Source organism: Mesocricetus auratus, unplaced genomic scaffold (assembly GCF_017639785.1).
Source record: "Mesocricetus auratus isolate SY011 unplaced genomic scaffold, BCM_Maur_2.0 Super-Scaffold_100009, whole genome shotgun sequence".
Taxonomy (NCBI): domain Eukaryota; kingdom Metazoa; phylum Chordata; class Mammalia; order Rodentia; family Cricetidae; genus Mesocricetus; species Mesocricetus auratus.
The window spans coordinates 50,084,957-50,111,743 of NW_024429193.1; the positions used below are offsets into that span (position 1 = coordinate 50,084,957).

At 38.9% G+C, this 26,787-nt stretch overlaps 1 long non-coding RNA gene across 1 annotated transcript; it reads right to left on the reverse strand.

Annotated features, from left to right (window-relative positions):
• Positions 1-217: 217 nt before the first annotated feature.
• Positions 218-23,544, reverse strand: LOC121142208. Its single transcript, XR_005879186.1, has 4 exons — positions 23,393-23,544; positions 22,787-22,791; positions 18,670-18,671; positions 218-229 (listed from the first exon to the last, which is right to left on the reverse strand). It is a non-coding gene; the product is annotated as an uncharacterized LOC121142208 (long non-coding RNA).
• Between the last annotated feature and the right edge of the window lie 3,243 nt (positions 23,545-26,787).

Below are 26,787 nucleotides of genomic sequence, written 5' to 3' on the forward strand. Positions count from 1 at the left end.
TCGTTATGAAATTATAATACAGACAACATTTTTCCTTTTGAATTCTTCCCCAAGCCCTCCTTCCTTGCTATCTTTCAAATTTTTGCCTTCTTTTGTCGATAAGCCTTATTGCATGTACACATGTATATGTGCATACATATACATTCCTAAATATAAATTTATCATTCCATATAAAGCTACCTGTATATATTTTCAGGACTAGCACTGAAAAACCAAGGTGTGCTCTTCCCTGGGGAAGACCATCTTCCCTGTTTCCAGTTTTATTCATTAATCTATAGTTCTTTGTTTAAATTTGAGCCCCCCTGGGTCTTTCCCTGTCCAACTTGGCATGTTCATTGGTGTCATCCTTGTTCAACTCATATTTGGGAAATCATGTGTTATGGTATATTCAACCACACCATGAACCCTAAGTTTGCATTTGCATTAAATAAATAAAATCAACCTTGGATGAGAAGGCCAAGTTAGCAACTAGTTGACAGAAAGTAATCATAGAGAATCAGAGGGTGTCTCTAAGATGATAAAGAGATGCACAGGAAGGAGTAGGGAGGGACTTTATGTGGCCTGGTTTTTGTTTGTTTGTTTGTTTTGGTGGAACAGAAGGATGTTCTCTTTTGAAGATGTCAGAAAAGAGAGAAGGTCAGGTAGCTGCTATTCGGCCTCTTTGACCTAGCAAGTTTTCATCCAAGTCTTTGACTCCTGAGCCTTATTATAAAGTAGAATAATAGAGATTTGATTAAAAGCTATATTTGGTGGCAGGGATATGCTCAGTGCCTGTGGAAACAGAATTACTACCAGGCCATGGCCTAAGTAGCTGGCCACTTCCACAGAAGCAGACCAGTAATTGCAGAGTCACAACTGCTGACTGAAATAGCAGTAGATTAAAGTTTAGTCTCTGTGCTGACAGGAAACAACAGCTAAGTTGTTGAAATTTTCTAGGTGCAGCTTCTGAAATGACTAGGAGACATAATTTCACAGCAACACCCTTGATCCTCTAGCTCTTTCTGCCTCCTCTTTCTGCAATGTTCCCTGAGCCTTAGATGCCAGTAGTGGTTTATAGATGTCTCTATTGCTGTTGGGCTCTACAATTATGCATACTGACTAGTCGTGGTTTTCTGTAATAGTTGCCTCTGGGGCACACAGAAGTTTCTTTGATTAGGGATAAAGACCATACTCATCTGTGCATATAAAGGTAATAGGTATAGATTGTTAGGGAATATTCTGGTTTAGTAGATTATTGGTTATAGACTCTCTTTCAATATCATTAGCACTGGGTAGCTGACTAGGTTTTCAGTCCCAGGCATAGTCCCACTCTCATTGAATAGGCTTTAACTCCAATTAGAAAGCTATTTGTCACTGCCAGGGTATATGTGTTATTGTTGTACCCTTAGGGTTATCATGTCATGCTGGATATTAATGTGGTTCTTCGGCATTATAGCTGGGTAGAATTGTTGATTGCCTCCCTCATTTGACAGTATAAGAATTTTAGTCCTCTAAGAGTGGTCATTCAGGTTAGTTCCATCTCAGGATTTTTGGATACTGATTCTGAAGTGTATGATGTTTTCAGTAATAGAGACTTATCTTCCATATCTTTCCTGGTATCTGTGGTTACTTCAACTGATTACTCATATCTAAAGGTTTAAAGTGAGTATGCTCAAGTATGAGAATCTTATTTTGACAAGTCAGTATAGCATTTTCTAATTCTATACATTCACTTGGAATATTAATTTCACTTTCCCTTATGGATGAATATAATCCCATTGTTTATATACCTCATATCCAGTTTCCACTCACAAGTTGAAGGATAAAAATTGTCTAGTTATTGTGAATAGGTCAGCAATGATCATGACTGAGCAAGTATGGAGTAGAATATTGTATCATTTGGAGACATGCTAAGGGAGTGGTATAGCTAGGTAATATGATATATCTAATTGATTTCTCTGGTGTCTGCACCAATTTTCAATTCCACTGGCAGTGAATTCAGGTTCCCCTCATACTAACCACAATGTTTGACAGGTGTTTTGTTGATCTTAGCAATTATTATTGGGGTAAGATAAAATCTAAAAATAGTTTCAATTTGAATTTCCCACATTTCTAAAGATATTAAACACTTTAAAATATTTCTTAGCCATTTTTATTACTTTTGAGATCCATAACTGTAGCATGAACAAAAAAGACCCAAAGACAGATATTGGGGTTTGAGCTGAAAGTTCAGAGAAGCAAAGCAACTAGCCACTAATTCTTACCTCTACCTCAGATTGAAATGGGTGATTGTGTCTTCACCAAGACTCTGACTGCACTCCTATCTCCACCAAACTTCAGACTTCATTTCCAAGAGACCCTTTGCTTCTTCCTTATATACCTCTCTAGTGCTGGGATTAAAGAATTTTGATCCCAAGTGCTTTTAGACTGTATCAATGCCATGTAGCTCAGTGTGGCTTTGAACTAATAGAGATCTGTCTACCTCTGTGTCCTGAGTCCTGGTATTAAAGTTGTGTACCACCACTGCGTAGCTTCTATAGCTAACTAGTGTGGCTGGCTTTGCATTCTGATGCTTCAGGCAATCTCTATTAAATCATAAGCAATATATCCCCACACATGCCCCATTTTATTAAAGCTGGATGACTAATTTTATTGACTTAATTTTTAATATTTTGCACCTTAATTATGCTATTTTGAGGGGAGAGATGTGGAAGAATTTGGAAATTTTGACTAGAAATGTGATTTAATGTTATAAATAAGGGCTTAATAGACCATCCTTATGGAAGCATAGAAGATAATAGTGTTGATAGAAATGTGGAATGTGGAACCTCAACAAAAGGATTTTCAGGAATCAAGGACATTAGTAGCAACTGGGCTAGAATCTACTTCTGTTATATTTTGATAAAGAATATGGCTTTCTTATGCCCTTGACCTAAGAACTTACCCAAGGTTAGGTTTACAAGTAATGGCCTAATTTGCTTGGAGGAGACAATTCAAAGCAATTTGATATGGATGCAAGTCTATAATGGAAAGAAGCATATGGAGCAGAAAGTAAAATTCAAAAGCATAGTTTAAAGAGAAAAGGAGCACTACAAAACTTAATGTTTCAGCCAATATTTGTCCTGAAAGCGATAAGGAAAATAGCAACATTAAGAGAGTTCTCTTGAGTCAGAGGCAAGCATGCCCTGCTGGGGAGCAGAAGCATTGACAGCAGTGGCTTCCAGTAACTATCTTAAAAGTTCCTCTGAGAAAGAGCACCTGTGTCCCAGCGAGCATCCAGTGCCATTTTCTGTAGGAGATACCCAGTTGCATTAGTGACCACCAGAGACTCGGACCTGCCTGCACCTAGAAGAGTGATAGAGATGACAAGACAACAGTGTAAGAATATACTCAGCAATGTAAAGAGCAAAGATGCACCACCTGAAATGATTGGATCTACATCAACAAGACCTGACCATCCCAATTCAGATGAAACAGAAAAAACAACCTTAAAAATAAGTTTATAAGGATGTGACTGAGATCCTTAAAGAGGAAATGAAAAATTCCCTTAAAGAAGTGGAGGAAACCCCCCAAAATAGGAAGAAACCAACAAATCTTTTAAAGAAAACTGAGAAAACAATAAATCAGGTGAAGGAAAATGTTCAAGATATAAAAATTGAAATAGAGACAATTAAAAATAAAACACAAACCAAGGTAATTCTGGAAATGGGAAATCTGGGTAAATGTTCAGGAACTACAGATTCAAACATAAAACACAGTATACAACAGATGAAAAAGAGAATCTCAGGCACTGAAGACCCAATAGAGGAAATAGATTCATCAGTAAAATAAAATGTTAACTTCAACAAATTTTTAACACAAAGTATCCAGGAAATCTGGGACACCATGAAAAGACCAAACCTAAAATAATAGGGTTATAAGAAGGAGAAGTCCAACTCAAAGACACAGAAAATATATTCAGCAAAATCATAGAAGACTACTTTCCAACTTAAAGAAGGAAATGCCTACAAAAGTACAAGAAGCTTACAGAACACCAAATAGATGGGACCAAAAAAATAGATGCCTTGCCACATAATAATCAAAGCACTAAATAGAGAATAAAGATTATAAGGAGCTACAAAGGAAAAAGGCCAAGTAACATTATAAAGGCAGACCTATCAGAATTACACCTGACTTCTCAATGGAAACAATGAAAGTCAGAAGGTCCTGGACAGGCATTATGCAGTCACAAAGAGATTATAGATGCCAGTCCCTATGATTATATCTAGAAAAGATTTAATCACCATAGTTGGGGAAAATAAGATATTCCATGGCAAAAACAAATTTAAACAACACCTATCCACAAATCAAGCCCTACAGAAAGTACTAGTAGGAAAACTCAAACCTAAGAAAGTTAGTTATACCCAACAACAACAAAAACAAAATAACAGAAACTTGCAACCACTGCACAATGGACTCAATCCATCTATAAGAAGACACAGGCTAACAGAACGGATATGGAAACAGAATCCATTCTTCTGCTGCATACAAGAAACACACCTCAACTACCTCCATTGCTTGTGGGAGTACAAACTTGTACTACCACTTCGGAAATCAGTATGGAAGTTTCTCAGAAAATTTGGAATCAATCTTATGACCCAGCAAAACCACTCTTTGGCATATACCAAAAGGATGCACACCCATACCACAAGGGCATTTGCTCAATTATATTCATAGCATCATTATTTGTTATAACCCAAACATGGAAACAACCTAGATGCCATTCAACTAAAGAATGAATAAAGTAAATATGGTACATATACACAATGGGGTATACTCAGCATTAAAAAACAATGACATTATGAAATTTTCAGACAAATGAATGGAACTAGATAAAGCACTCTGGAGTGAGGTATCCCAGACCCACAAAAACAAATATGGTATGTACTCACTCATAAGTGGATATTAGACGTAAAGCAAAGGATAGCCAACCTACCATCCACAAACACAGAGAAGCTAGGTAGCAAAGAGGATCCCCTAAGAGAGAAATACATGAATCTGCCTAGGAAGGGGAAACAGAAAAGTGTTCTTGAGTGAATTGGAAGCATGGGAGGGAAGGAGAGGATGTAAAGGGAAAATGAGGGAGGGAAAGGGAGTGGGGATAAAAACACTAGGGAAGGGAAGGGAATGGTCAGGTTGGTGGAAGGACAGAGAAGGAGTGGAAGGAAAGAAATATTTTGTTTGAGGGAACAAATTATGGGATTAGCCAGAAACATGGCACTAAGGAAATTCCCAGGAATACACAAGGATGACTGCTGATAAAACAGTCATCGTGGAGTGGGTGCCTGAATTGTTCTTCCCTTGTAAACTGATTGAAGACTACTGTAATTGTCATCCTAGAACCTTCATCCATTAACTGTTGGAAGCCACAACCAACCATTGGGCTGAGATCCCAGAGTCCAGTCGAAGACAGGGGTCAAGGCATGATGGGGAGACCCACAGAAACAGCTGACATAAGCTAGTGGGAGGTCACTGACCCTGGACTGACATCTGGGAACCTGTGTAAGTCCAAACTAGGTCCCCTGAATGCAGATGACAGTAGATGGCTTGAGAAGGTTGTGGGGTCACTGGACGTGGGACTAGATGTATTAGAATATTATTTTAGGTGTATGACTTTTGTGTATAGTGCATTTGTTTAATTCTCTGAAGCTGTGTTCCTGTGCCTGTCTAAAACACCTGGTGGTAGTAATAAAGAGCTGAACAGCTAATGGCAAGGCAGGAACAAGGATAGGTAGGGCTGGCAGACAGAGAATATAAAAAGAAGGAGAAGCAAGGAAGAGATGCAAGGAGAGAACAAAGGAGGAGGACTTCTGGGGCCAGCCATCCAGCCAGCAACAGAGAAAGAAGAAAAGCTAGGTATACAAAAGTAAGAAAGATAAAAGCCCAGAAAGAAAAGGCAAATGGGTTAATTTATGTTAAGAAAAGATGGAAAGAAACAATCCACTCTAAGGGTGTGAATTCATAATTAAGCATAAGCATCTCTGTGTGTGATTTATTTGGGTGATGAATGGTGGGGCCCCCAAAAGAGCCAAAAACTAAAAAACAAGCAACAATCTTATGGCACACCAACATGGGTTCTGAATTTCTATGTAGGGACTAAGAAAGCTGGAAAGAAAGAAAGAAAGAAAGAAAGACAGAAAGACAGGGAGGAAGGGGACACAGCACCTTTAAGAGGCATTGCAGTCAAACTTTTGCTCCTGTTTCATGTCTAGTACCTAGGTAACTCATTAAAAATGCAAGGTAAAATACTAATTTTTGAAAACTACTATTATGAACTCTTTAGGATAATCATAAAGCACAGGTCAGTTGTTAACCTTCTGTAGCAATCAAATTTGTAGATATGTTAGGTATGTTTTCTAGATTAAATAGATATATTTTAGATAGATGGTCTTCAAATACTTCAAAGACCTATAGAATATGGCATTTAAACTGTTTTGCTGATTTAAATATTTTCATGACAATGAGACACATCTGCTCCTGGCAACACCAATTTACTTCAGAGAGAATGGGCATTGGAGAAACTCCTTATGGAGTGTGTTTTTGTTGTGACAAGGTTAGGAACAGGGCAAAGAAACTGTTCTTGCCTTTAACTGATTACAATGTGCTGTGCAGACATTCTGCAGACCTACAGAAAAAAGATTGTTGAACTTTGCCAAAACAAGGTAGGACAGTCCTTCAAAATTCCTGCTTCAAAGAAGACTGTGCCAGAAATTCTGCAGAACCCACAGGAAAGTGACCACTGAACTTTGCCTAAACATGGTGCAATTGTCCTTCAGCTTTCCTGATTCATAAAGGGAACTGCCAGATATTATTAAGGGCAAAGCAGAAAATGACTAACAAACTGCCAGTCTAGGCAGGACAGTCTGTCAAATTTCCCGATTCACTGTAAAGTCTTCTAGGCTGAAAATGGATGCACCATTGTTGCAAAGGGACTTTAAGTGACTGTCCAGGTAGTCAGATGTCTTTGTCATTTCTAGAGTTTTTTAGAAGCTGTGTGTGATGCACTTTTGTTACTTAAATTCTGGTGCCTTTAATGGAGATGAGGACTAAGTAGTTATAGTTGCAGTTTTCCTTAGACATGATAGAGATTTTTAGGTACAAAACTTTGGATTCACTAAGATAGAATAGATAATGCATTATTTTGCTCAATTATGCTAACTACAAATGGACAGACTATTGTAAATTAATTCTTACTTGATAACCATCTTTTGTATATAGTTTTACTATGTTAAAGTTAAAACCTTTCTTTTTATTAGATAAAAAGGGAAATGTGGTAGAATGTTTTTTTAAGGTATGTGAATTTTGTTTATGCTGTATTTGTTTAACTCTATGAAGCTGTGTTACTGTGCCTGTATAAAATACCTGGTACTCCTAATAAAGGGTTGAAGTGAAAATAATGAAGCAGGAGCAAGAATAAGCAGTATTGGCAGGCAGAGAGTATAAATAGAAAGAGAAATGAGGAAGAGACACAAATACAGGACAAAGAGAGGAGGACTTCAGGGGTCAGTTAACAAGCCAGTTACAGAGAAAGACAGAAAGTAAGATATACAGAAGTAGGAAAGATAAATGTCCAGAGAGAAAAGGTAAATGGTTTAATTTAGGAGAAGATTATTGAGGTTTGTCTAAAAACCACATTGTCAACCACAAGAGATAAAGCAATGATTGTTTTTCTAGATTCTGTTTGGAAATCAGTATGGAAATTCCTCAGGAAAATGGGAATCAATCTACCACAAGACCCAGCAATTCCACTCTTAGGCATATATCCAAAAGAGGCAAATTCATACAACAAGGGCATCTGCTCCACTATGTTCATAGCAGCATTATTTGTAATGGCCAGAATCTGGAAGCAACCTAGATGCCCCTCAACTGAACAGTGGATAGAGAAAATGTGGTACATTTACACAATGGAGTATTACTCAGCAGAAAAAAAAATGGAATCTTGAAATTCGCAGGTAAATGGATAGCACTGGAAGAAACCATCCTGAGTGAGGTAACCCAGTCACAAAAAGACAAACATAGTATGTACTCACTCATATATGGATTTTAGAAATGGAACAGGAGACTGCCAGTCTGCACTTCCACTGACAGAGAGTCTGGGAAACAGGAAAGAACCTAAAAGATATGCATGGTACCCAAGAGAAGAGAAATGAGGCAAGATCCTCTGAACAGATGGGGAACACGGCGAGGGGTGGGGGGGAGCTGGGAAAAAGAGAGGGGGAGAAGAGGAAGATAGAGTAGGTCATGGGGGAACAGGAAGGTTGACTGGGGGGTAGGATAGGGAGAAGAGGAAATCATAGGTTAGAAGACAGATCAGGCATCAGTGTGACCTCTAGTGATCTAAACGGATGACATCAATTGGCAAGCTAAGCAATAGTGGAGAGACCACCTCCAATGCCAATTCCTGATAATGAACTTGATGTCTATAACCATCCTGGAGCCTTCATCCAGTGACTGATGGAAGCAGAGGCAAACACCCACAGTTAAGCACTAAACTGAACCCAAGGAACCCAGTGACAGAGAGAGAGGAGCGATGAGCAAATGGGCAAAGAATGGGCTGGCAAAACCAGCAGAGACAGCTGATCTGAACAGGGGAGAGCTCTTGGACCTCAGACCGACAGCTGGGAGGCCAGCATGGGAGCGATCCAGACCCCCCGAATGTGAGAGTCAGTGAGGAGGCCTGGGAAACCTATGGGGTCCTGAGGAGTGGATCAGTGTTTATCCCTTGAATACTAACAGACATCGTGTGTCCATAACACAAAGAGGGATGCTCTCTCAGCCTGGACTCTTAGGGGAGTGCCTGGACTCTACCCTGAGTGAAATGACAGACTCTAGATATCCCCTATGTGGAAGAAATTGGCAATAGGGTGGAAGGATGGGGGGATGGTGGGGTGTGTGGGAGGAGGGAGAGGGAAATGGGATTGATATGTAAAACAAGCTATTTAAAATTAAAATAATAAAAATTAAAAAAGAATGTATAATATTTAAGGCCTTGACAGTAAACCACTGTCCCAAATATTACTATGTCTTGAAAAAATATTCTTTAAACTATATGGAGAATAATTGGAGATACATAGTCAAAGTACATCATGCACAAGTGTGAAACTGTCACAATGAAATTTGTATTTTAGTTAAGTTTATATATAGTATGAATAAGGAAATATTCTCATTCAGTAAAAAAATAATCAAAACATGAAACCTACAAAATAAAGAGAGAATATTAAGAGCAGCAAAAGAAAAAAGGTCAAGTAACATATAAAGGCAGACCTATGAGAATTACACCTGATTTCTCAATGGAAACTATGAAAGCCAGAAGGTCCTGGATAGATCTTCTACAAACACTAAAGGAACATGGATGTCAGTCCAGACTACTGTACCCAGCAAAACTTTCAATTACTATAGATGGAGAAAACAAGATATTCCATGACAAAACCAAATTTAAGCAGTACATATCCACAAATCCAGTCCTACAGAAAATACTGAAAGGAAAACTCCAACCCAACAAAGGTAACTACACTAACAAAAACATAGGCAATAGATAATACCATTTACCAAACACCAAAAGCAAAAAAAGGGTGGGGTAATCCACTCACAATAACACCACAACCAACAAATCCAAAACAAACAAGAATAAACACTTGATCATCATTAATATCCCTCAATGTCAATGATCTTAACTTGTCTATAAAAAGACATAGGCTAAAAGAATAGATACAAAGCCAGAACGGTCATTGCCAAACTCTTTTTATGAGGCTACAATTGCCTTGGCACCCAAGCCCTACAAAGAAACAACTAAGAAAGAGAACTACAGAACAATATGCCTCATGAACATTGATGCAAAAATACTCAAAAAATACTGGCAAATCGAATCCAGGAACACATCAGAAAAATCAACCAACATAAATATGTAGGCTTCGTCTCAGGGATACAGGGATGGTTCAACATACAAAAATCTATCAATGTAATCCACCATATAAACAAACTGAAAAAAGAAAAAACACATGATCATTTCAATATATGCTGAAAAAACTTTCAACAAAATCCAACATCCCTTCATGATAAAAGTCTTGGAGAGATCAGGAATAACTGGAACATACTTAAACATGCTAAAAGCAATATACATTAAACCAACAGCCAATATCAAACTAAATGAGGAGAAACTCAACATGATTCCTCTGCACTCAGAAACAAGACAAGGCTGTCCACTCTCTCTTGAGTTCTTCAATATGGTACTTCAAGTTCTAGCTAGAGCAATAGGACAACAAAATGAAATCAAGGGGATACAAATTGGAAAGGAAGAAGGAAGTCAAACTTTTACTGTTCTCAGATGATATGATAGTTTACATAAGTGACTACCAGAGAACTCCTAGAGCCGATAAATACCTTTAGTAAAGTGGCATGATACAAAATTAACAAAAAATCAGTAGACCTATTATATACAGAAGATAAATGGGCTGAGAAAGAAATCAGAGAAACATCACCTTTTACAATAGCCACGAAGAACATGAAATATCTTGGGGTAGCACTAACAAAACAAGGGAAAGACCTGTACAGTAAGAACTTTGAGTCTTTAAAGACAGAAATTAAAGAAGATACCAGAAAATTGAACTATCTCCCATTCTTTTGGATAGGTGGGATCAACATAGTAAAAAATGGCAATCTTGCCAAAAGACATCTACAGATTCAATGCAATCCCCACCCAAATCCCAGGACAATTCTTTTTTTTAATTTTTATTTTTAAATTTAGATTTAAATTAGAAATAAGGTTGCTTCACAAGTCAGTTCCAGGTCCCTCTCCAATTCCCTCCCTTCCTCCGGTGCCCCCCAAACCCCCCCAATATCCCCTCATTTCCCCAGGGAGGGTGAGACCCTCCATGGGGGTGTCCATAGTCTGTCATTTCATCCAGGGCAGGGCCTGGACACTCCCCCAAGAGTTCAGGGTGAGAGTGCATCTAACATTTTTGGATGAGAGTCCAAAGTCCTTTTGTGTACCTGGGATAAATACCCAAGGCTCAATAGATTACCTAGCCCTCCTCACTGACACCCATATTCAGGTGGTCTTGATCAGTCCCATGCTGGATTCCCAGACATCATCCTGGTATTGAAGAGATAACCCTTGTCAGGTCAGCTGTTTTGGGGGGTTAAACCAGCCCAGTCTTAATCCCTTTGATCATCAGTCCTCCCTCACTGTTACTGGCTTTCTTGAGTTCAGCTCAGTGCTTAGCTGTGGGAGTCTGCCTCTTCTTCCATCAGCCACTGAATGAAGGTTCTGTTTCCCAGACTCTCTGGCCATGGGATTGTAGGCTGACACTCCCCAGATCTATGTCTAAAATCCATATATGAGAGAGTACATGCCATGTTTCTCTTTTTGTGACTGGGTTACCTAGCTCAGGATGGTTTCTTCTAGTGTCATCAATTTGCCTGCAAATCTCAGGGTTCCATTGTTTTTTTCTGCTGAGTAGTACTCCATTGTGTAAATGGACCACATTTTCTCTATCCACTCTTCAGTTGAGGGGCATCTAGGTTGCTTCCCAGTTCTGACTATTACAAATAATGCTGCTGTGAACATAGTGGAACAGACATCCTTGTTGTATGAATGGGCATCTTTTGGATTTATGCCTAAGAGTGGGGTTGCTGGGTCTTGTGGTAGGTTTATTCCCATTTTTCTGAGGAATCTCCATACTGATTTCCAAAGTGGCTGAACAAGTTGGCACTCCCACCAGCAATGGAGGAGTGTTCCCCTTTTACCACATCCTCTCCAGCATAAATTGTCGCTGGTGTTTTTGATTTTAGCCATTCTGACAGGAGTGAGATGGTATCTCAGAGTTGTTTTGATTTGCATTTCCCAGATGGCTAAGGATGCTGAGCATTTTCTCAAGTGCAATTCTTAACCGAGCTTAAAGAACATTTCTCAACTTTATGTGGAAAAAAGACCCAGGATGGCCAAAACAACCATGTATAATAAAGGAATGTCCATAAGCATTACCATTCCTAACTTCAACCTCTATTAAAGAGCTATAGTCCTGAAAACAGCTTGGTATTGGCAGAAAAATAGACAGGTAGACCATTGGAATTGAAGTGAAAGCCCAGATATTAACCCACACACCTATGAACACCTGTTTTTTTGACAAAGAAGCTAAAGTTATACAATGGAAAAAAGAAAGTATCTTCAATAAATGGTGCTGGTGTAACTGGATGCAGACATGTAGAAGATTGCAGATAGATCCATATGTATCACCATGTATAAAACTTAAACCCAAATGGATGAAAGACCTCAACATAAATCCAGCCAAATTGAACCGCTTAGAAGAGAAAGTAGAAGGTACCCTTGAACGAATTGGTACATGAGAATACTTCATAAACGTAACACCAGTAGTACAGACATTGAGATCAACAATTAATAAATGGTATCTCCTGAAAACGAGAAGCTTCTGTAAGGCAAAGGATATAGTCAGCAAGACAAAAAGGCAGCCCACAGAATGGGAAAATCCTTCACCAACCCCACATCTGACAGAGGGCTAATTTCCAGAATATACAATGAACTCAATAAGCTATCTACCAAACACCAAACAACACAATTGACCATGATTCTGGGTATTCTCAGGATCCCCATGTGATTGACAGCACGAATAAACAGCAGGAAGCAATTTGGAGAGATGAGCCCAAATTCCCAAATATTGTTTATAAATGCTTGCTTGTGTTCAAAGGAAATTGGTTATAAATGGCTAATGATCACAATCAATTTATGAAGAAAAAGGGATGGATATGCTATAGAAACGAGTATTTTGCATTGGTGTGAATTTTGATTTATTGATACAATTTTAAAGTCAATTTTGTATATGTATATTTCTACTCTTGTTTAGGTATTGTGTTTATACAGCTCATTTAAAACTGTACAGATTATAGATAGTCATCTATAATAGTCAAAACTTATACAGAGATATATTTTAGATGGATTGGTATTCTTCAAAACTATTCAAAGAACTATTTGGCATTTAGAATGGTTTGTTAACTTTGGGCTTTTCATGACAATGAGGCACATCTGCTCTTGGCAGCAATGATTACATCAGAGAGGAAAATGGCCATTGAAGAAACTCTTTATGGAGTTTGCCTTCAATGTGGCAGGGATAGCCATTTGGACAAGAAACTGCTCTTCCCTGGACTGCTTGACAGAATGCTTTCCAAACTGGATAAGCAGGTTACAAAGGAAAGTGATTGATAAACAGAATGATCCTTCAAGGTTCCTGCTTCATTAAAACATCTTCCAGACACTCTGTACTTGTAGGCTGAAGATGAATGCCCTGATGTTACAGATGAATTTTTGGTTACTGTCCAGGTAGCAAGATGTCTCTGTCAGTTCTAGAGTTTATACTGTACCCTTCTTTGGTCTTTGATGAAGTTGAACACAGATAGTGATTATGGTTTTCCTTAGTTATGATAAAATATAAGTTACACATAAAACTTTAGACTCACAAATATAGGATAGATGATGGAATATTTTCTTTAAATTTTACCAAATGTAAATGAGCTAAACATTGTAACTATAATTCTTGCTTGATAACTTTTTTTTGTTTTGTGACCCATTGGTTTTTTCTTTTTTTATTATTATTATTTTCATTTTAAATAGCTTGTTTTACATGTCAATCCCAGTTCCCTCTCCCTCCCCTCATCCTGCACACCCCACCACCCTTCCCAGCCTCCCACCATATCTCCATTTCCTTCCACATTGGGGATATCTAGCACCTGTCATTTCACTCAGGGCAAGGTTCAGGCACTCCCCTAAGAGTCCAGGCTGATAGAGCATCCCTCTTTGTGTTATGCACACACAATGTCTGTTTGTATGCCAGGAATAAACACTGATCCACTGCTCAGGGCCCCATAGGTTACCCAGGCCTCATCACTGACACTCACATTCCGGGGAGGAGTCTGGATCAGTCTCATGCTGTCCTCCTAGCTGTCAGCCTGGGGTCCAAGAGCTCTCCCCTTTTCAGAACAGCTGTCTCCAATGGTTTTGCCAGCCCATTCTTTGCCAATTTGTTCACCGCTCCTCTCTCTCTGTCACTGGGTTCCTTGGGTTCAGTTCAGTGTTTAACTGTGGGTGTTTTCCTCTGTTTCTATCAGTCACTGGATGAAGGCTCCAGGATGGTTATAGACATCAAGTTCATTATCAGGAATGGGCATTCGAGGTGGTCTCTCCACTATTGCTTAGCTTGCCAATTGGTGTCATCCGTTTAGATCACTAGAGGTCACACTGATGCCTGATCTGTCTTCTAACCTATGATTCCTTTCCCCCCTATCCTACCCCCCACTCAACCTTCCTGTTCCCCCATGACCTACTCTCCCTTCCTCTTCTCCCCCTCTCTCCTTCCCAGCTCCCACTCTCCCCGGACCCTCGACATGTTCCCCATCTGTTCAGAGGATCTTGCCTCATTCCTCTTCTCTTGGGTACCATGCATATCTCTTAGGTCCTTTCATGTTTCCCAGACTCTCTGTCAGTGGAAGTGCAGACTGGCACTATCCTGACCCATTTCTAAAATCCATATATGAGTGAGAGCATACCATGTTTGTCTTTTTGTAACTGGGTTACCTCACTCAGGATGGTTTCTTCTAGTGCCATCCATTTGCCAGCAAATTTCAAGATTCCATTGTTTTTCTCTGCTGAGTAATACTCCATTGTGTAAATGTACCACATTTTCTGTATCCACTCTTCAGTTGATGGGCATCTAGGTTGCTTCCAGGTTCTGGCTATTACAAATAATGCTGCTATGAACATAGTCAAACAGACATCCTTGTTGTATAAATGGACATCTTTTGGATATATGCCTAAGAGTGGAATTGCTGGGTCTTGTGGTAGAATGATTCCCATTTTTCTGAGGAATTTCCATACTGATTTCCAAAGTGATTATATGAGTTGGCAGTCCCACCAGCAGTGGAGGAGTGTTTTCCTCTCTCCACATCCTCTCCAGCATAAATTGTCTTTGGTGTTTTTTATTTTAGCCATTCTGACAGGAGTAAGATGGTATCTCAAAGTTGTTTTGATTTGCATTTGCCTGATGGCTAAGGATGTTGAGCACTTCCTTAAGTGTCTCTTGGCCATTTTAACCTTCTCTATTTAGTTCTGTACTCCACCTTTTAATTGGATCCTTTGGTGTTTTGGAGACTTGCTTCTTGAGTTCTTTGTAAATTTTGGAGATTAGCCCTCTGTCAGATGTGAGGTTAGTGAATATCTTTTGCCATTCTGTGGACTGCCTTTTAGTCTTGTTGACTGTGTCCTTTGCCTTACAGAAGCTTCTTAGTTTCAGGAGGTTCCATTTGTTAATTGTCGATCTCAGGGTTTGTGCCACTGATGTTACTTTCAGGAAGTGGTCTCCTGTTGGAACTCATTGAAGAGTATCTCCCATATTCTCTTCTAAGAGTTTCAGTGTGGTTGGATTTATGTTGAGATCTTTGATCCATTTGGACTTAAGTTTTGTACAAGGTGATAAACATGGATCTATCTGCAGTCTTCTGCATACCAATACCCAGTTATGCCAGCACCATTTGTTGAAGATGCTTTCTTTTTTCCATTGTATAATTTTAGATTCTTTGTCAAAAATCAAATGTTCATAGGTATGTGGGTTTAAATCAGGGTTTTCAATTCGGTTCCATTAGTCTACCTGCCTATTTTTGTGCCAATACCAAGCTGTTTTCAGGACTATAGCTCTATAGTAGAGCTTGAAGTCAGCTATGGTGATGTCTCCTGAAGTTCCTTTATTGTATAGGGTTGTTTGGGCTATCCTTGTCCTTTTGTTTTTCCACATGAAGTTGATTATTGTTCTTTCAAAGTCTGTGAAGATTTGTGTCAGAATTTTGACAGGGATTGCATTGAATCTATAGACTGCTTTTGGCAAGATTGCCATTCTTATTATGCTGATCCTACCAATCGAAAGAGCATGGGAGATATTTCCATTTTCTGGTGTCCTCTTTGATTTCTTTCTTTAAAGACTCAACATTCTTGATATACATGTCTTTCACTTCTTTGGTTAACATTATCCCCAGATATTTGATGCTGTTTATGGCTATTGTAAAGGGTGATGTTTCTCTGATTTCTTCCTCAGCCACTTTATCATCTGTATATAGTAGGGCCACTAATTTTTTTTAATTAACCTTGTATCCTGCCACTTTCCTAAAGGTGTTTATCAGCTCTAGGAGTTCCCTTGAGGAGCTTTTTGGGTCACTTATGTAAACTATCATATCATCTGCAAATAGTGAAAGCTTGACTTCTTCTTTTCCTATTTGTAGCTTCTTGATCTCCTTTCATTGTCTTATTGCTCTAGCTAGAACTTCAAGTACAATACTGAAGAGATAAGGAGAGAGTGGACAACCTTGTCTTGTTCCTGATTTTAGAGGAATTGCTTTGAGTTTTTCTCCATTTAATTTGATGTTAGCTGTTGGTTTAATTTATATTGCTTTTATTATGTTCAGGTATGTTCCTGTTATCTCTGATCTCTCTAGGACCATTATCATGAAGGGATGCTGGATTTTGTCAAAGGCTTTTTCAGCATCTAGTGAGATGATCATGTGGTTTTTCTTTCGCAGTTTGTTTATATGTTGGATTACATTGATAGATTTTCTAATGTTGAACCATCCCTGCATTCCTAGGATGAAGCCTACTTGATCATGGTGGATAATGTTTCTGATGTCTTCTTGACATCAGTATTTTATTGAGTATTTTTCCATCGATGTTCATGAGGGAAATTGGTCTATAGTTCTCTTTCTTAGTTGTGTCTTTGTGTGGCTTGGGTATCAAGGTAATTGTAGCCTCGTAGAAAGAGTTTGGCAGTGAGCCTCCTGCTTCTGTTGTGTTTGTCTATTTTGTGGATTTTCTCAAAGAACCAACTCGTTGTTTCATTGATTCTTCTCAATGTTTCCCTGGTTTCTATTTGGTCGATTTCAGCCCTCAATTTGATTATTTCCTGGTGTCTGCTCCTCCTGGGGGAGTTTGCTTCTTTTTGTTCTAGAACATTCAGCTGTGCTATTAATTCTCTAGTGTGACTGTTCTCCAGTTTCTTCATGTGGGCACTTAGTGCTATGAACTTTCCTCTCAGCACTGCTTTCAGAGTGTCCCGTAAGTTTGAGTATGTTGTGTCTTCATTTTCATTGAATTCCAGAAGACTTTAATTTCTTTTTTTATTTCTTCCTTTATCCAGGGATGGTGCAATTGTGCATTGTTCAATTTCCATGAGTTTGTAGGATTTCTGCGATTTGTGTTATTGAATTCTAATTTTAATGTATGGTGGTCTGATAAGATACAGGGGGTTATTCCAATTTTTCTGTATCTGTGGAGATTTGCTATGTTTCCTATTATGTGGTCAATTTTAGAGAAGGTTCCATGTGGCACCGAGAAGAAGGTATATCCCTTTGTATTTGGGTGGAATGTTCTACAGATGTCTGTTAAACCCAGTTGGGTCATAACTTCTATTAGTTTCTTTGTTAAGTTTCTGTCTGGAGGTCCTGTCTAGCAGTGAGAGTGGAGTGCTGAAGTCTCCTCCTATTAGTGTGTGAGATTTTATGTGGGATTTGAGCTTTAGTAATGTTTCTTTCACGAATGTAGGTGCCTATGTATTTGGGGCATAGATGTTTAAAATTGAGACTTCATCTTGATGGACTTTTCCTTTGATGAATATGAAATAGCCTTCTTCATTTCTTTTGATTGATTTTAATTTGAAGTCTAGTTTTTTAGGTATTAGGATTGCTACACCCGCTTGTTTCTTGGGTCTGTTTAATTGGAAAATCTTTTCCCAACCCTTTACTCTCAGGTAACGTCTGTCTTTGATGATGAGGTGTGTTTCTTGTATGCAGCAGAATGATGGGTTCTGTTTTGTATCCATTCTGCTAGTCTGTGTCTTTTTATAGGTAAGTTGAGGCCGTTGACATTGAGGGATATTAATGACCATTGATTGATGATTCTTGTTTGTGCTTGATTTATTCGTAGTGGAGTTATTTTTTGTAGTTTCTCTTCCCTTTTACTTTTGGTGTTTGGTAAAGTGGTATTAACTATTGCCTGTGTCTTTGTGAGTGTAGTTATCTTCCTTGGGCCTAGGTTGTCCTTCTAGCACTTTCTGTAGAGCTGGATTCATGGATACGTTTTGCTTAAATCTGGCTTTCTCATGGAATATTTTCTTTTCTCTATCTATGGTAATTGAAAGCTTTTTTGGATATAGTAGTCTGGGCAGGCATCCTTGTTCCCTTAGTGTTTGTGGGTCATCTGTCCAGGATCTTCTGGCTTTCATTGTTTCCATTGAGAAGTCAGGTGTAATTCGGATAGGTCTGCCTTTATATGTTACTTGGACTTTTTCTTTAGCTGCTCTTAATATTTTCTCTTTATTCTGTAGGTTTGATGTTTTGACTATTATATGGCAAGGTGACTTCTTTTTCTGGTCCAGCCTATTTGGTGTTCTGTAAGATTCTTGTATTTCCATAGGCATATCCTTCTTTAGGTTAGGGAAGTTTTCTTCTATGATTCTGTTGAATATGTTTTCTGTACCTTTGAGCTGTATTTCTTTGCCTTCTTTTATACCTATTATTCTCAGGTTTGGCTTCTTCATGGTGTCCCACATTTCCTGGATATTTTGTGTTAGGGATTTGTTGGTTTTTAGATTTTCTTTGGTTGACGACTCTATATCCTCTAATGAGTCTTCAACACCTGAGATTCTCTCTTCCATCTCTTGTATTCTATTGGTGATATTTGCATCTGTAGTTCCTGATCATTTACCCAGGTTTTCTATTTCCAGCATCCCCTCGTTCTGTGTTTTCTTTATTTTTTCTACTTCAACTTTCAATCCTTCAACTGTTTGAGTTGTTTCTTTCATTTGTTTGGTTGTCTATTCTTGGTACTCTTTAGATTCTTTGAGAGATTTGTTTATTTCTTGAATTTTCCCATTTCATGGATTTTTTGTTTGTTTTTTCTTCTATTTCTTTAAGGGATTTCCTTGTTTCCTCTTTGAGGGTCTCTATCATCTTCATAAAATAATTTTTAAGGTCTGTCTCCTCTGCTTCATCCATGTAGTTCTTTTCAGGTCTTGCTAGCGTTGGTTCTCTAGATTCTGGTGGAGACATATTGGTCTTTCTATCGCTGAGTGAGGTCTTATTCTGTCTTCTTCCCATCTCTTATTCCACTGGGTGCAGGTAGGTTCTTTCCATCTCCATTGGTCTCCTTCCTTCCAGAAGATGAATCTAGGGACACTGACACTGAAGCTGAAGCTGGGGTCACCAGAGCTTGGGGCCTGGAAGAGCTGAATCTGGGATCACCGGAGGGTGGGGCCTGGAAGGGCTGATGTCTTTCCTGTGTGGGCAGGTCTTCTAGATGCCAGGAGTGGCCCCCAGAAGATCTAGGGGATGGGTGTTGGGCGGAGGATGGGGAGTGTCCTCCCGGAGACCCAAGCTCACCTGAAGCTGGGGTTGCCGGAGGTTCACTTGATAACTGTTTTGTCATATATAATTTCGCTAAATTAAATTTAAAACCTTCCTTTTATTTAGACAGAAAAGAGATGGTGGGGGATGTCCTTCTCTATGCTGTGACTATGTTTCTCTCATTTTTTTAAATAAAGCTGTTTCAGCCAATTAACAGGAAAAAATCAGCTAGGTGCGAATTCCAAAAAAAAAAGAGGCAGGGAAAAGAAAGACTAAAGAGAGACACAATGTACCAACCAGGGAGTCAAGATGCAAGTACATCACTGGTAAGCCAAGGTCACATGGAGATGCACTTAGTAATAGAAATGGGTTAATAATTAAGAGAGAGCTAGCCAGTAAGGAGCCTAAGCCACTGGCAAAACAACTGTAACTGATATTAAATCTCAGAGTGGTTAGTTCATTAAGCAATTGTGGGACCCTGTGGGCAGAGAGAAAACTGGTCCAGCAGGACTGAGATAGATGGAGAAATCTCCTTCTACAGGGGTCTTTGAGGTCTCCTATGCTTAAGGTACTCCCAGTCTTCTTCCTTTTGCCTACATAGCAACATGCAGCAGCTCCTTCTCCAACACCCTGTCTGCCTATATACCACCATGCCCCCACCATGATGATAATGGACCGAACCTCTGGAACTGTAAGAGAGCCACCCCAATTAAATGTATTCACCTTTACTGTTTCATAAGGTTTAAACTCACAGTCCAATCTCCCTGTACACACTTTTTTAACAATTAGTGAAGAGCAGACCTGGTGGTAACAACAACCTCAAACTTTACTGGCAGTGTCTTGCCAGTAATGAATAGCTTTTGCTATTAAATGCTTTTTACATTTATTGATTTATTTCATATGTAGAAGTGGGTGAATGTACATGCACATGCTATGGCACACATGTGGAAGTCAGAAGACAACTTGCAGTTGTCAGTGCTCTCCCATGATGTGGTTTATAGGGATCAAATTCAGATAATTAGGATTAGCAACAGGCACCCGCCCCCCCCCACACACATACACTGAGTCGTCTGACTAGCCCTTGCTTTTATTTTTTCTTAATATTTAGGTTTAATTTTACCTGAGTGTATCTCTGTGTGGATATGTACATATAAGTACATGTGCCTATAGAGGCCCGAAAGGAGCATTGACTTTCCATGGAGCTAAAGTTACAGACAGTTGTGAGTTTCCTTATATGGGTGCTGAAAGTGGAATTTGGGTTCTGACTGAGCTGTCTTTCCATACCTCTTTTTGTTCTGTTTCTCTAAAACAATGGCTTTAATTTTCTTATCAAGTTTGCTGATTCTTTTGCTTTACTTGTATTTGTTTGTTATTATTGCTAGTGCATTTTGTATTTGTTATTGTACTTGATTGTTTATGTTGCTTCTATATAATTTCTGGCTCTGACTTATTAATATTCTCAAATTTTTCTCATATATTTTAATGTTTTGCCATCATATTTCTTTGGATATCTATGCATTCTTAACAGTTTTTTAAAAAAATATTTATCCATAAACAGGCCCAGAGCACACCAGGCAGAACAGGTGAGTGACTTTGCTGCCAGCATAACTGCACCTCTCCCTGGGTTCTGTCCCCTGGAACACTTCCCATAGGCCCATAAGATCTGACACCATCCCTGGTCCCTCTGTTGGGCCCTCTCTCCAACCCCCTGAAGACTTCTACCAAGCATACCCAGACCATACAAGCCAGAATAGTGAGTGATTTACCTGCCAGTGGAACTGTACCACTCCATGAGTTTTGTGCCTGATTAGCCTTCCCTAAGCCAATACCATCCCAGTTCATCCCTGACTCTTCTCCTTCTGGGCCCTGCCCCTAACCACATAAGACTTTCAGCACTGAGGAAAAGAGCACACCAGCCACAACTTGTAAGTGACCTTCTTGTCCTGTTGCCTATCCCATCTCAGCACCAACACCACTGTTAGGCCCTACCCCAACTCCTGAGGAATCCCACTCCTCTGGTGCAGCCCTCATGAGTCAACCAGCAGGTTGACACACCTGCCTGCTAGACTGCTGCCACCCACTGAATTCTGCTTCCCAAGACCTATACAAACCCTAGTCTCTCCCAGTTCATCATCCTCCCCATGGATAGACTTTTGCTGGAACTCTAGAAGACTCTGTATGCCAAGGTAGAGTCAACATCAGTCAGAAGAACAGTACTGGCTACCAGAGGACAGGATGACCTTACGTACCCCAGAAGATGTTTCAGGCTTTACTGGAGAAAAGAATGAATCTAGAGACCATAGAAAACTTTGACTTTACTGGAGGTCAGACCAAATCAAGGTACCCAAGTCTTCCAAAACCCCAGCAGAGATATCTATCCTACTGGACTCGAATACTCACACATTACCAGAAACCTTGGCCAGTTAGACCAGAAGACAAGAAAGAAACAGAAATGAAAGAACAGAACACCCCACCACAAAGACAAACACAGATCATTCCAAACAAAGATGCTTAAATGTCAACATCAGAAAGGGCAACATGGCACAGCTAGAGCCCAGCCATCACACAACAGCAAGACCTCAATAATTCAGCACAGATGAAGCAGAAGAAAATGAACTTAAACCCAACTTTATGAAGATGATAAAGTTTCTTAGATAGGAAAGGAAAAAATCCCTTTAAAATTTAAGGAAAAGGCAAACAAAAAATGGAGGAAATCAGTAAATCTCTTTAAGAATGCCAAGAAAAGAAAGAAAAATCAGTTTGTGGAAATAATTAAAGCTGTTCAAAATGGATATAGATGCAATAAAGAAAACACAAACTCAAGGAATTATAGGAATGGTAAATCTGATTAAGTGAATAGGTCTATAAGATGCAAACTTTACCACAGAATACAAGATATAGAAGGGGAATTTCAGGTATTGAAGATCTGACAGAGGAAATACATTCATTGGTCAAAGGAAATGTTAAATGTAAAAATTCCTAACACAAAATATCTAGCATATCTGAGACATTATGAAAAGACCAAACCTAAGAATAACACGAATGAATAGAAGGAAAAGCATCCCTGCTCAAAGGTCCAGAAAATATATTTGACAAAATGATAGAAGAAAATTTTCCCAAAATAACAAAAGACATACCTGTAAAGTTACAAGAAGCTTATAGAATACTAAATAGATTGAACCAGAAAAAATTCCCTCACCACATAATAATCAAAGCACAAAATATAAAGAATATTAAAAGCTGAAAGGAAGAAGGCTAAGTAATAAGGCAGATCTATCAGAATTACACTTGTTTTCTCATGAAGACTCTGAAAGCCATAAGAGCCTAGACAGACATCTTGAAGAGTCCAAGGAACCATGGATGACATAGCCTACACTACTCTACCTAGCAAAATTTTCTATCATCATAGATTGGGGAAAACAAGATATTTCATGACAAATTCAAATTTAGTCATAATCTATCCACAAATATAGCCCTACAGAAAGGCACTAGATGGAAAACTCCAACCAAAAGAAGTCTGTTACACCCACAAAGACACAGGCAATAAATAACCCCGTACCAGAAAAACCCAGAAAAGGGAAACATACACACACAAACACACACACACACTCATACACACACGCACACACCACCACCATCACTAACACAACCACCACCAATACAACTACCACCACCAACAAAATAATAAGAATTAACAATCAGTGGTCATGAATATCGTTGTCAATGGATTCATTTACCCAATTAAAAGACACAGAATAACAAAATGAATATGAAAACAGGGTCCATCCTTCTGTTGCATGCAAAGAAACACGCCTCATCTTCAAGAAAGGAACATTATTCTTCAGAATAAAGGGTTGGGCAAAGATTTTCCAACCAAAGAGATCTAAGAAGCAACATATTGTAGTTACCTTCATATCTAACAAAATAGATATCGCCGGGTGCAGTAGCGCAAGCCTGTAGTCCCAGCTACTCGGGAGTCTGAGACAGGAGGATCGCTTGAGTCCAGGAGTTCTGGGCTGTAGTGCGCTATGCCGATCGGGTGTCCGCACTAAGTTCGGCATCAATATGGTGACCTCCTGGGAGCGGGGGGTCACCAGGTTGCCTAAGGAGGGGTGAACCGGCCCAGGTCGGAAACGGAGCAGGTCAACAAAATAGATATCAAACAAAAAGTAATCAAAATTGATGGAGAAGGACATTCTGTATTCATCACAGGACAAACCCACCAAGATGATGTCTCAGTTTTGAGCATATATACCCTCCTAAACAAGTACATTCACATTTGTAAAATAAACATTACTAAACCTTAAATTGCATGTCAAACACTACCCATTAATAGTGAGAGACTTCTACCAATTCTTATCAATGGATAGGTCATAAAGACAGAAACTAAACAGAAATAACATAACTAACAGACTTTATTACTCAAATATAACTAACAGATGTCTACAGAACATTTTACCCCCAAACCAAAGAATATACCTTCTTCTCAGCACATCATGGAACCTTCTCAAAAACGGATCACATTTTTAGTCACAAAGCAAGTCTTTTTTATTTTTTTCCATTTCTTATTTGATTTCATTTTATATTCCCTTCTCCCTCCCACTCCCCATGTCTCCTCCCACACTCCTCATCTCCCCAGTAGCCCACCTCCAGTCCACTTCTCTTCACAGGTAAGGGCTCCCATGAGGAGTCAACATAGTCTGGCTCATTAGGTTAGGGCAGGGCCCAGTCCCTCTCCCATGCATTAAGACTGAACATGGCATCCCACCATAGGGAATGGGCTCCTACAAGTAAGCTCATATACCGGGTTCATATCATGGTCCTACTGCCAGGGCCCCCCTCTTATAGTCCAAGCTTCACAACTGTTTTCCGCTTATGGAGGGTTTAGTTCAGTCCCCCGGAGTCTCCACAGCTAGCAGTCTACATACAGTTCATGAGTTTCCATGAACTTGGTTCAGCTTTCTCTGTTGATTTCTCCATCATGATCTTGACCTCCCTTGCTCATATGTTCACTCCTTCCTCTCTTTGCCTGGATTCCTGGAGCTCAGCCTGGTTCTTAGTTGTGGATCTCTGTATCTGCTTCCATCACAATGAAAGTCTTAACAGATCCAAAAAATTGGAATAACCCCCTGTATTTTGTATCGCCATGGATTACAGTTGGAGTTCAACAGCAACACAGACTAAAGAAATCCTACAAACTCATGGAAACTGAAGAACTTTTAATTGAATTACCACTGGGTCAATGAAGAAATAATAAAAGAAATTAAAGACTTCCTAGATTTCAATGAAAATGAATGAAATACTTACCCAAACCTATGAAACACATGAAATCAGGACTAAGGAAAGTTCATAGAACTAAGTGCCTGCATAAAATATTTGGAGAAATCTCAAACTAGTTATTTAACAGCACACCTGAAATCTCTAGAACAAAAAGAAGGGAACACACCCAAAAGGTGTAGATTGAAGGAAATAATTAAACTCAGGGCTGAAATCAATAAAATAGAAGCAAATAGAGAAATATATATGTATATATTTCTTTGAGAAAATAAACAAGATAAACAAACTCTTATCCAAACTAAAAGACAGAGAGAGACTATCCCAACTGATGAAATCAGAAACAAAAAGGGGAACATAGCAACAGACACTGAGGAAATCCAAACAATCATTAGGTCATATTTCAAAACCTGTATTCCACAAAATTAGAAACTCTAAAAAATAAACAAATTGTTTTGATATATACCACACACCAAAATTAAATCAAGATCAGATAAATGATTCAAATCAGCCAGTAACACCTAAGGAAATAAAAGCAGCCATCAAAAGTCTCCCAACCAAACAGAGTCCAGGGCCAGATGGTTTCAGCTCAGAAATCTACCAGACTTTAAAAGAATAGTACTCTGAAAATTAGTTCACAAAACATAAAGAGAAGGAACATTACCAAACTCTCTTGATGAGGCCACAGTTACCCTGATACCTAAACTACACAAACTCAACAAAGAAAATTACAGAGCAGTCTCTCTCATGAACACTGATGCAAAAATGCACAATAAAATACTGAGAAACAGAATCCAAGAACACGAGAAAGTCATTCACCATGATCAAGTGGGGTTCATCCCAGACTTTTGAGCATGGCTTAACATATGAAAATCTGACAATATACTCCTTATTTAAAAAACTAAAAGAGAATGACCATGTGGTCATTTAATTTGATGCTGAAAAGCCTTTGACAAAGTTCAACACCCCTTCAAGATAAAAATCTTGGAGAGATCATGGATACAAAGAATATAACTAAATACAATTAAAGCAATCTACAGTAAGCCAACAGCCAACATCAAATTAAATGGAGAGAAACTCACAACAATTTCACAAAAATGAGGAACAAGATAAGGCTGTCTACTGTATATCTACTCAATATCATACTCAAAGTTTTAGCTAGAGCAATAAGACAACAAAAGAGATCAAGGAAATATAAATTGTAAAAGAAGAAGTCAAAGTATCACCATTCCCATATGACATGATAGTATAAGTAAGGAGCCCAAAAACTCTACCAGGAAACACCTATAGCTGATAAACAACTTTAGTGAAGTGACTGAATCCAAGATTATCTCAAAAAAGTCAATAGCCCTCTTATACTAAAAGGGATCAGAAAGAAATCAGGGAAAAAGCACCCTTTACAATAGCAACACACAATACAAAATATGTTGGGGGTAACACTAGTCAAGCAAGTGAAAGTCTTTTATAACAAGAACTTCAAATATTTGAAGAAAGAAATAGGAGAAAACACCAGAAGATGGGAAGATCTCCTATGCTTATAGGTTGGTAGGATTAACAGTAAAAGTATCATTTTACCAAAATAAACCTACAGATTCATCACAGTCCCCATAAATATTTCAACACATTTCTTTTTAACTGAGATCGAAAATTAACAAATGGGACCTCCTGAAACTAAAAAGCTTCTGTAAGGCAAAAGACACAGTCAACAAAACAAAAAGACAGTCCACAGAATGGGAAAAGATATTCACTAACCCCACATCTGACAGAGGGCTAATCTCCAAAATTTACAAAGAACTCAAGAAGCAAGTCTCCAAAACACCAAAGGATCCAATTAAAAGGTGGGGTACAGAACTAAATAGAGAATTCTCAATAGAGGAGGCTAAAATGGCCAAGAGACACTTAAGAAGGTGCTCAACATCCTTAGCCATCAGGGAAATGCAAATCAAAACAACTCTGAGATACCATCTTACTCCTGTCAGAATGGCTAAAATCAAAAACACCGAAGACAATTTATGCTGGAGAGGATGTGGAGAGAGAGGAACACTCGTCCACTGCTGGTGGGAATGCCAACTCATACAGCCACTTTGGAAATCAGTATGGTGATTC